The 11,377-nt window shown below is 53.3% G+C and overlaps 1 long non-coding RNA gene across 1 annotated transcript in view; it reads left to right on the forward strand.

Annotated features, from left to right (window-relative positions):
- LOC140697481 (uncharacterized) overlaps positions 1–10,485 on the forward strand; it is an 89,267-nt gene extending 78,782 nt beyond the window's left edge. Inside the window, exons 3-6 of the long non-coding RNA XR_012074624.1 lie at positions 1,735–1,869; positions 4,026–4,164; positions 8,334–8,528; positions 9,742–10,485. This is a non-coding gene — a long non-coding RNA (uncharacterized lncRNA). The remainder of the gene's footprint in view (positions 1–1,734; positions 1,870–4,025; positions 4,165–8,333; positions 8,529–9,741) is intronic.
- The last annotated feature ends 892 nt before the right edge of the window (positions 10,486–11,377 follow it).

Here is an 11,377-nt window from a genome sequence, read left to right on the forward strand (position 1 = left end):
AAGTCACAAATGTGCCACCTGGACCGCGGAGCAGCAGGAGAGAGTGTGGCAGCAGCTGCCATTTCTCCAGTGTCTGAAGGGACGTCCAGGTGCCTCCTCCTTGGTCTCCAGCCTCACCCCCTGGTGGAGGGGCGGTCCACACATGAGAACACTGAGGTCTAGTGAGACAAAATGATTTGCCCAGAAGTCATCCAGCTGATGCGAGGTGGGGTTCAGGCCCCGACCCAGCTAGCGCTCTCTGACTCTAATGCCCCCTCTCCTCCCACCACGCCATGTTGAGGGCAGCTCTTCTGGATAAGGGCCCACCTGAGCTGGGGGCTTGGGAAAAGCTCCCAGAAGGATGTGAGGAACCAGTAGTGGAAGAAGCAGCAATACAAGGCCAGGAAGGCCCAGTCATGCTGGGAACATAGGCGAGCAGGCGTGCAAGGCAGTGATGAACAGGGAGGTGCCCACCCGGAGGGCCCCTGGGTTTTACAGCAGAGGGTGACCTTAGTGGTACTTAAGGTTACTCTGGCACCACCGCTTGGGAAACAGTAAATTGGGGGGAAGGGTGTATCACCCTCTGATCCAAACAGGGCAAATCATATTTCCTTCACTCTACACCTGAGAAAACAGGTTTAGAAAAACACAGCAGCTCCCAGAGATCCCACCGCTAAGTGGCTCAGGCGGTTCTGAGACCCAGGTCTTCTCATTGTTAAACTAGTGCCCCCACGAGTGGGTGGGCAGGTCGATCATTTTAAAATAGAAAGGCGCACAGCAGGCAGAACGCTGTTCCTCCCTTCCCTCCTCTGCCACACACGTGCGGCCGGGACTAAGCTGAAGCTGGCGACTCGGCCAGAGCCCACTCAGGATATGCAGTCACTTCTCCTTTCGCAACAAGCATCGCTGCCCCCACCGGGTGACACTGCTGATACCCGACCCCTGCACAGAGCCCCCAGCAGCCGGACTGGCGGTAGGGGGAGACTTTCCTCTTTCCACAAGGCACCCGGTGGCAGCAGCAGGAAGCAGGCAGATTCAGAGTGGTCCCTCTGATGGCCAGAGACCTTGACCCTGCTCACACCACCCTGTCTGTCTGCCCCACTCACTGGCCCTCGCAGCGCACTGCCCTGGGGCTTCAGACCCCCACGTGGGGCCCCATCCACCTGAAGAGGACCCTTGACTGGTTCCAAACCACTGAGACTGTTACTCCTGACCTCTGTTCATCTAGCACATGTTTATTGAATTTCTGCTAGGTGCCAGATCCCAGCTGTTGTAAGCAAAACCACCCTTTGGATTCTCGTATTTGATCCTCAGCATTGCCACTTACCAGCTATGGGGTTTTAAAGAAGTTACTTAACCTCTCTGAGCAGCTGTCTTCATCTGACAGATGGGAGTGTGAGCAGCTACTTCATGGGGTGTGATGATTAAAAAGATAACTCCATGCCTAATCTGGGTCCCCATTCCCGCCCCATCCCCTCAAAAAGAGAAGAGCCCAGGCACCCCTGGCAGTATGTGAAGCTCCCTGAAATTGCCGGTCTGGGAAATTGGGTGGGGGGACAAGGAGGAACACGCTGTGGCTTTGGGTGTGCTTTTGTCTCGGAAGCAGCCCCTGGGCATGTAATCTCAGGACCCAGAGCAGAGCTTGCTGCTCCCCATCGTCTCCTCCTGGGCTCACCTGCCTCTTCCTCCGCTCAGGGCTGAGCCCTGCCACCAGATAGACCCCCTACACACACTAACCCTCGTCTTCTCCTGCAGGGGCCCGGGTTTGCGGGATTCCTGTGGGACACAGCAGCCGGGGTGGAGCTGAGAGACGCCGCCTGGCAGGAGAGCTCGCCTGGCAACGGGCACGGGAAGCCCGTGGGTCCCAGCCCGTACCTTGCGAGGTTCAAGGTACCGCTCATGTCGCCGTGAAGAGCCACTCCGTCTGAAAAAAGGGAAAAAGGCCCTTTCTGAGCTGTGAGCTGGAGAAGCTCATCTTTTGCCTTGGTTTTCTTCTCTCTGGGCTGGGGCAGCACACCCTCCTGGGGCTCCCTTGGCTGGGGACCACGTCCAGAGCAAGAATGAGAGGGATCTGGAGGATCTGTAGCTCTGGTCACGTTGACATGCGGGCGGGAAGGTCAGGGGGCTGCTGCCCAAACCTGGCCCACCTCGGAATCACCCGGAGAGATTCTTAAGATCAGGGGTTCCTGGACCCTGCCCCAGACACACACAATGTCTGGGTTTCAAGCTTCAATGCTTCTTCAGTCTTCCCTGCACAGGGGTTAACGAGGCTGGGCATTTGGGACTCACTGGATTAGAGGGCAACTGGACTTCTCTGAGGACCCTCTCTCTTACCAGGGAGAGGGGGGACTCTGAAGGGGTCATTTGGGCTTGAAAGGGGCTCAGAAGGAGCTTCTGGGCAGTGGAGCCAGGGAAGCCCTATGACTGACACCTCCAGACAAGCCCTGTCTCACCAGAGTCCAGAGCAGCAAGCAGCCAGATCTGTGCTCTCTCTCTAATTTCCCCAGACATCCCTGGGAAATATTAATAAACAGCAAGCAGTCAGAAGCTGGGCAGCAGGAGCAAGAAGAAGCCAGCAGTCAAAACAGATCAGCAAGTCAGCAGTTGGCCTTATCCCTGTGAAGTCACAGGATCAGGCAGCGGTCCCTGGCCATAGCACTTAGCAAGCCACCTGCTGCCCACCCCGCCCACCCACCACACGCTCCAGAGAGGTTCCGTAGCCTGCGAATTGCTGCAGACCCCAGCACAGTTTCTGGCAGCGCCGGGCTGGGGCAGCCAGTGCTGGGGCTGTGATGGCTTTGGTTGGGGTCCAGCCCAGGACTGTCCCCCTCAGGCCCATAGCTGTAGAGGCACTGGTGTTCCGTGTGCGCGTGCACACACACACACACACGCACACCCCTGGGGTGTCTGTGGGTTGTGCTTATGGTGCTGATGTGGAATTCAGCCAGGTGTCACTGTTAATACCAGTCTTGCCTCCACACTGGATCCCTTTTATCTGTAAAGTGGCTGTAATGGTTTTGGCCAAGCAAGGCAACAGGCAGAACCAGCCAGTGACGCTAAGAGGCAGGCTGTTTTTAATGGCCAATGAAAAATGCTGTCAGGTCACGAAATATTGGCCAAGGCGTCCAAGTGAAGCGATCGCCTCGACAGACGCGCAGCCTGCCGCACTTCATGGCATGTCGCGGGCCAGACAAGTGGTAGGAGCAGAGATGCGGCTCACCTCTCCACACTGGGTTTTCCTGCCCACAGCCTTGAGGTGGTTCCCCCACGGTCAGAGCCACAGCTGCAGAGAGAGCCCTCCACCCTCCAGGCTGGGCGGTGGTGCTGGCACATCTGTAAGGCAGAACTGGCAGCCTCCACTTCCTGCACCCTGCTGCTGCTTGGCAGCGCTTACTCTTTGTTGCCATGACAGACGGAAGGGCAGGTTGCTGAACTCTGAGCAGCTGAGCAACGCTGCGGTGCTCGAGGACCGCCCGCACTTCGCGCTTCCGCACCTGTGCACCACGGCCACCCCTGGGGACGCGGCACAGGCATAGCCTGCGCTGCTCGGGTCCGGCCGGCTGTCGTTCTCGACATGTCTGAAATCGGGTGACAGTGCGCATCAGGGCACAGTGGTCTCTGGTGGGAGAAGAACATGTAGGGGTGGGCAGTGGGGAAGGAGGAGGGTCCCAGCAGTGGGTCCTGGCAGGGGATGGAGGTCTGGCCCTTTGCCTAAGAGCCCCAGGTCTTTGGTAACAACCAGTCGCTAGACCCCCACTTCCCCCGTGTTAGTTGCTTAGAAGACAAAAAGCAAAAAGCAAAAATTTGCCATTTCCAGATGTGTCCAATTTTCCAGGCCCAGGAGGAGCAGGTGCGATGCCGGGGTGCACTGATAGAACAAGATAGGTCTCTGTCCTGCAGGGGGTCGGAAAACCCTTCCGGTGCCCATCTCCCAGGGTGCGCCAGCCTCTGTGCTCAGCGCTGGGCGTGAAGCTGTGTGTGAGTCAGATAAAGCGGGAAGTAAGAGCATCGCGCCTGTCCTTGATGTGTCCTTTCCTCTTGCCCAGGTGGGAAGTAATGACTTGATCCTTGTGAACCTTCACCTGGCAGCCCTGACGTTCCCAGGGAGCGAGAACCCGAGCAGGAATCACAGCGACAACCACCGCTAGGCCAGCTTCGTGCAGACCTTGCAGGAAACCCTGAAAGGTAGGAGGCTGTCTTTCTCAGCTCCCACTTCTGCAGGGCAGGAGTTGTAGAAGGGGTTGCCTCTTCTGGGTGTCTCTCCGTCCGATCCCTTCATCTGGCCATCTGGCCATCTGGTCAGAAGGCAGCAAAGCCCAGGAAACCACCACACTCCCTGCATCTCAGGGAGCCCAGCTGCCCTGGACATGCTGACAGCTTTTCTTCGTGAGTCTAGCACACGGGTTCCATGGTGTCAGCTTTGCGGCTCTTCAGCCTCTGTTTGATGGAACGGATTCAGTGATGACACCCTCCCCGGTGACAGCTCACTGTGGGTCAACTGCCCTGGGTGCGCTGCCTGCACATCTGCACGTGCTCTTCTTGTGAAGGAGGAAAAGTTGATGACAAGGGTGGGAAAGTCTGGTCGAGCAGTGAGTTGCATTTTTCTCTCCGGTGGGATGCAGACCTTACCGAAGGAGCCTTGAAGCTGACGGGAAAGCTGAATTTTAACCTCAGCTCTTTCTGTAGGACAGAAAAAGTTACCACCCCTTCAAGCTCCGTCTAGCGGGGGACGGACAGTGGTGACCTGATAGGGTGCTCAGGGGGCTTGGTGACCTTCTGAGGAAGTGCCCAGCACATAGTAGGCACTCAGCTAACATGAACTGACTCAAAAAAAAAAAAGCCAATGGGTTTACGAAAACATAGAAAAGAGCTGAACTTTAGAAGAAAGGTGGGCTGTCTGTTTTCTGGGTTCTGCCGCCAATAACACAGAAGGTTTTCTGTGCACGGTTTACCAGAAAGAAAACTTGACATGGCCGTAAAGATAGGGACGTGTGTGACTGCGCTTGGTTTTTTCAAAGCTTCTCTAGATGAGGGTTCACAGCTGGAGGCTGGAATTCTCTTCCATAAACTAGAGTCTTAACCAGTGTTCTCTAGCTTGCTCAGCATTTTTTTCCTTGTTAAGTTGGCCCCTCACAATGGGCTTATGAAGATTTGGCTATAAAAATAATTCAGTCAGACTACAAAGTTACATTTTGAAAAGACTTCTTATTGTGGTAAAATACGTATAACATGAAACTTACCATCTTAACCATTTTTAAGCCTTCAGTTATATTAAGCATATTTACATTGTTTTACAACCATCACCACCATCCATCTCTAGAATTTTTCGTCTCCCCAAACTGAAACTGCACCCGTTAAACATAAAGTCCCCATACCTCCTTCTCTGGGTCCCTGAGCATCTCCATTCAACTTGCTGTTTCTATGAATTTGACCACTCTGGGTATCTCCTGTGAGCGGAATCTTACAAAATTTGTCCTTTTGTTTCTGGCTTATTTCACTTAATGTTACATCTTCATGGTTCATACTATGTGTCAGAATTTCCTTTCTTTTTAAGACCAAATACTATTCTGTTTATTGGTCAATGGACACTAGGGCTGTTTCCATCTTAGGGCTGCTGTAAACATTGATATGCAAGTTACATTTTGAACCAGGATGTGCTGTGACCAGCATTCTCCTTAAATTATGAGTCTTCAGGCTAAGATAGTATCAGAAAGATGTTTAAGCTGAGATATTTCATCCAAGGAGCAACTATGTGGGAAATTGTTCACCTGCAGTCTCCAGCCTAAAAAGGCTGACTTGATAGCTTTTCAGATCCATGCATGTTTCTCTTCTTTTCAGTCTCAAGGTTTTCCTTTTCGTGGAAGCAGAAAGGAAAGATGCCAGCCTCTAGCTTCTCTGATAACCTTAGTCTCTCTCTGTTTTGGTTTTTTTTTTCCCCTCCCTGATATCCAGGGACTGGTAAGGTTTTTGTTAGCAAACCTAGGCAGGTTATGTTCCAAACTGCCAGGGGACTATCGATCGACCCACAGCCTGGCTTGGCCTTGACACACCCATGTATGGACAGTGACTCATGTTTCTGTGTCCCCCTGTGTGTAACTAAGGTCCAGTTCATTGTTAACTGGTGACGCGGCAGACCCAGGATTCAGGAAGTGCCGCAGCCTGCCCGGGGGGCAACACGGGTGCATCGATGAGCAGAGGCGTTTCAGCTAAAACAAAGACTAAGCCTATATTCCATGGGCTTCTTTCTATCAGAGCAAACAGAGCCGACTTGATTAGTAAACTCTGGGCTTTTCTGCCTTTGTCTGGAATGTGCACCCAGGTTGACGTCAGCTTGGGTGTGCCCATCCTCTGATGGAATTCTCTGCTTTCACACCCGCCAGGGGGCCTTCTCTGTGAACTCAGCAAAAGGGACACAGGGTGCAGTCATCCTTGACATCTGGGGGGGACCTTCCTTCCCCCCGTGGGGACCGGCTTCTGCTGTTTTCACTGGCATTTTATAAATCCTGAGACTTGGAGCAAATCAGCCCCGAGCATTCTCCCCTCACTCCCAGCAACCAAGATGATTAAGGCACCCACCCCGGTGGACAGCCTTCTAAGAGAATTCCGGTCTCCACACATCTGGGGACTCTCAGGCAAGGACTGTCGCCATGTTATCACCCAACTGATTTAACCGAAAGAAAAAGCCTAGACGTGCCTGTTCAAAAAGAGCTGTTATTTTCATCCCTAAAGTTACACAGAGCTCGGCTCATTGACCCTCGACACCTGCATCTCCCCTGGCTTCAGAAGTGTCTCATACGGCTCACACTTCTTCAGATCTGCACCCCAGTGAAAACCTCCCTGCCACATGGGAACCTCCTGCCTCAGACTTTCTTAACTTCAGTTTTCCTTGATAGTCGATAAATGCAGCACCTTTTCCTTCTTTCCTTTCAAAATTGCACTGCACCCTAATTTTGAGGTTTTTCCCTCACTTTTTTCCCCCTCGCCTTGTTCACTGTTTCTTCCACACGTGTCTGTCAAGCATCTGCCGGGCAGCAGGCACTGTTCCAGGCACACGGGGCTTTTCCATCCTTGCTCTTTGCTAAGAGCCCTGGATTTGAGTGCTGGCTCGGTGACCCTGGGCAAGCCTTTCCACCTCTCGGAGCCTCAGCCTCGTACCTGCACAGAGGGTCCAGTGCACAGTGAGGGCTCGGTGAATGGTCATTAACACTGGCCACGGATGAGATGTTATTAATGTTATTCTCAAGTTAGTTTTGCTATTTGGAAGGAGGCACCAATTTCTCAAGACCACGTGATTGGGCTCACCCTGCTCTTGTTAGGATCTAGCATGAGGGGTTAAATCTCTGTGGGCCACACAAGTGGCTGCAGGGAAGGCTTCCCTCCACTTTCCTTCTGTTCCGCCCGCCCCTCGGTGGAGGGCGTCATGTGCAGTGAGCAAGAGTCCTCTGCTGGTGGCGTGTGTCCTTCCACTTTAGATTTCTTTCCCTCCAGCCATTGTTACTGAAGCATGTTCATGTCCAGGAAAAAGATTTGCTGAGTCTCAGATGCATTTGGCCTTCGTTTATGAACTGCTTTCCTTAAAGCTTCCCTTGCAAGATGAGACAGAAATGCCGCTCCCTGTGATAACGTGGCTCCCCTGAAGGGACCTTGGAGACAGGCCATGACGGTCAGGCCGTCCATACGAATCCCAGGGAGGCTCGCTCGGGCCCACTGTCCTCTCTGCTCACTTTGGAAAGTACTTCATCACTATCCCACTCACTCTAGTAAATCAAACTTTGAGAGAAATATTGAAGATACTTTAAAGGGAAAAGCTTTCCACTTTGGCCCTGTGTTAGTGTGCTCAGGCTGCAGTCACAAAATACCACGGTCCAGGTGGCTTAAACAAAAGGAGGTTACTTTCTCGCAGTTCTGGAGGCCGGAAAGTCCATGGTCAAGGTGTGGGCAGATTTGGTTTCTTCTGAGGCCTCTCTCCTTGCCTTGTGGATGGCTGTCTTCTCCCTGTGTTCCCAAGATCTTCCCTCTGTGCTCGATAAATGTTTGTTGAGCTTTTGTTAAATATCTGAGCAGGACCCTTAGGCCTTTTTGTGCTGTGAGATTTGGAGCCCATGGGTTGGAGCAGGGGTGATCTCTCCATCAAACTGACCCCCATTTCCAGATGTGTCACTAATCTGTTCTTAAGTTTGGGAGGGGGTTGGCACAAGGAGTTTGGAAACACTGGGAGAATAAGAACCATGCTGTAGTCCTAACCTTAAGAGTCAAATCAGACAGCCACGATCCCACTTAAATGGGCTGTGGTCAGTGTTGGGTTCATTTCTCACCTCCTCTTAAACTCCTGATTTTCTTTCTTTCACTTCCAGGAGAAAAAGACGTGATTGTTTTAGGGGACTTCGGCTAGGGGCCAGACAGCACTGACTATGATATTCTGAGGAAAGAAAAATTCTACCCCCTGATCCCCGCACGCACCTTCACCAACATCAGCACCAAGAATCCTCAAGGTTCAAAGACTCTGGACAACATCTGGATCAGTGAAACCTTGAAGAAGGTTTTCACAGGTAAACACAAGTCACTCGTCCTTCCTCCTGCTCCGAAATGGAGTAGAATGCACCTGTCTGAGCTGACAGTTCCGGATCACTTGGTTTGAGCAAGAGCCAGGAGTTGCCTTCCCAGGCATTTACTGGGTTATCATTTAGGTGACTGTGTCATTGTGATTCAAATAGAGTCACATTTAAGAGTGAAGGGGTGTGAAAAATAATTAAAAGACATTCACTGATGTACCACAGGGGCAATTCCAGTGTATCCTGGGCAGCATCCCCAGATTCCAAGATGAGCTGATAATGTAGCCTAATTTTAAGACACTTAGTCATTCAGCAAACACCTCTCCAGACCTATCATGTTCAGCCGCTGTGTTGTGGCCTGAGGTTTACTGACTCACCGTCCATGCCCTGAGGAGCAGTGGTTAGGGGTGAGCTGACAGGATGGGAGAAGTGCTTTAAACAGGACTCCTCCAGGACCAGGGTGTGGTGGGTGATCTCAGCACTGAAAAGCAGTCCCCCCCCCATAGCAGTCACTTGCTGAGCAGACTTTGGATCAGAAAACAGAAATATAGTCGCAATGGTAGGGTCTTTTGATGAAAGACAAGAACAGTTGTTCTTAGTCCTGCCTGGAAGCTTCACTAATGCCAATGGATGCAGAGTATACTTCAGCGAGACATTTAAGAATGTTTTAAGTATTAATGCTGGGGTCCCACTGTGAGACCCCGACATGCAGCTGAGACTTAAATCCTCAAGACTAGAATTTCCCGTCCTGGGCACCGGTTTCCTGTTGGACTGTGTCATGGGAGGATCCAGAGGATGAAGAAAGTGGGTCTCAAGAGGAGTGACAGTCATCAAACTAGGTGAGATGCAGTTTGTAAAAATGGCCTGCTGGCAAGACAGTGACTGGGGCTGCAAGGAGGCGCTAGCGGAAGGCAGTGCTCTCACCACGGGAGCTGGGGAGCCTGAGAACACTGGGCTGTAGGGAAGTTAGAAATCATTTCATCTGCCCCCTTGCTGTTAAGCTTTTTAGGGGTAGTTTCAGTGCTTACGTGGTAAACCCTCACTTGCTGAGAAAATCAAATGGGCTGAGACAGCGCATTTGCACAGACAAGCCAGGCTGAGTCTCATCAGGGAGCCCAGGTGTGCAGCCACTTGCCAGCCTGCGACACCCCGCCCTCACATCCCCCATCCCCTATATCCTGACCTCTGGTTTCTTTTCCCTCTGCCTCAGGTCACTGGGCTGTCGTGAGAGAGGGCCTCACGAACCCTTGGATTCCAGATGACTGGTCCTGGGGCGGAGTGGCTTCCGAACACTGCCCCGTGCTGGCGGAGTTTTACACGGAGAAGGACTGGAACAGGAAGGAAGGCGCCCGGAACAGCAGCGGGGTCACCCTGGAGCGAAGTGAAGCCAACATTAAGCACGAGCAGTGATGACAATGAACCGGGTTTCCACCCTTGGACCCCGGAGGCCAGGAGCTCCCCCTCCCCGGTGAAGATGCAGAGTGCCAGGAACTGTCTTTTCATCTTCATTCTGACCACGTCCGCGCCCGGGCCTGGACCCGCTTGCCGTCTTGGCGGATGTGTTTGGACCTCTGGCAGGGGCGGGAGCACGCTGGGCCCTTGAAGTGCTGGATGGTCAGATCAGAAGCCCAGCAGAGAACGGAAATGTGTGCCATCTGCGGTTGCCGCCAATCTCAGCCCACCGGCTGGCCACGCCCGCTGCCTGGACCGCTGCCTGGACCGCAGCCCGGAGAGGAGCAGCGGCGGCCGGCCGAGCGGCAGGGAGTGGGAGATGCCCGGCCGCCGGGACCTGCCCGAGGGCTGCCGGGAGCTCTCCTCTCTGCCCACCAGTCTGCGATGTTCTGGCTGCAGATCACATAAAGCTTTTAACTTGAGCAGTCTTCTCAAACATTTTGAGTGGTGGCTTTTAGTTTTGTTTTGAAAAAATAAACAGAGATGAACCAGCCTGGCTGCAGTGAGAGCCCGGGGACAGTTCCCCTGCCGTGTGTGTTTTGTGCTCCCTTTGGATGCCCCTGGTGGGCTGTGGCCTGAGGGGTCCCGAACACAGTGCAACCCCCCAACCTCAGTCCCCAGGAGCCTGCTTCCTTTTCATCCCCGCCTGAGACCTTGCACAGGTGTCTGTCACAGCCGCGTAGACCCCCTGAGACCTCTGTGTAATCTCAAATCATCTCCTGCCTCCCAGAGCGCGCATCTTCTGACTTTTGGTCAGACCGTCTGTTATGTGTGTTATTACATTTGTGCCTCCAGATCCAGTGCAGGTTCCCTTGTGCTGCGGGACAATTCCATCAGAACGATGTCCTTTACTCTTTCCCTCCCTCCGTCCCTCCCCACTCCACCCCCTTTCCGTGTCCCCGCCCTCCCAGCCTCTAGCCCAGAGCCTCCCTCTGCTGCTTCTGAGGAATAGCTGTTGATTCTGGACCCACAGGGAGCCTGGGAACACTGGGGGAGGGAGGGTCCTTCTTTGTCGGTGGGTGTTGGGGGCCGGGAGCACGTGTTAACTGCCACCAGGCACCCTTCCCTTCCTTGCGTTGGGTTCTCACTGAGGTCCCTGTGAGACCAAGATGATGATGCCCATTTCACAGCCGAGGAAACTGAGGCTGAGGGAGCTTCACATGAAGGTCACTCAACTAGTAAGTAAATAGACAAGATCCACGCTCAGTCCAAAGCGCATGCCTATGGGTCAACCCTGTGCTGCCAGAAGTAGTGTGTCAGAGAGAATCAACACAGAGAGTGAACATGTGAGCCGTGACCCGGCTCCTTGCAGTTTACCACGGACTCTGAGGGCTTAGCCCTCCTCCAGCACTGAACACGGCATGGACCACCAGCATCACGCTGTGGGAACCCAG

This window comes from Vicugna pacos, chromosome 7, assembly GCF_048564905.1.
Source record: "Vicugna pacos chromosome 7, VicPac4, whole genome shotgun sequence".
Taxonomy (NCBI): domain Eukaryota; kingdom Metazoa; phylum Chordata; class Mammalia; order Artiodactyla; family Camelidae; genus Vicugna; species Vicugna pacos.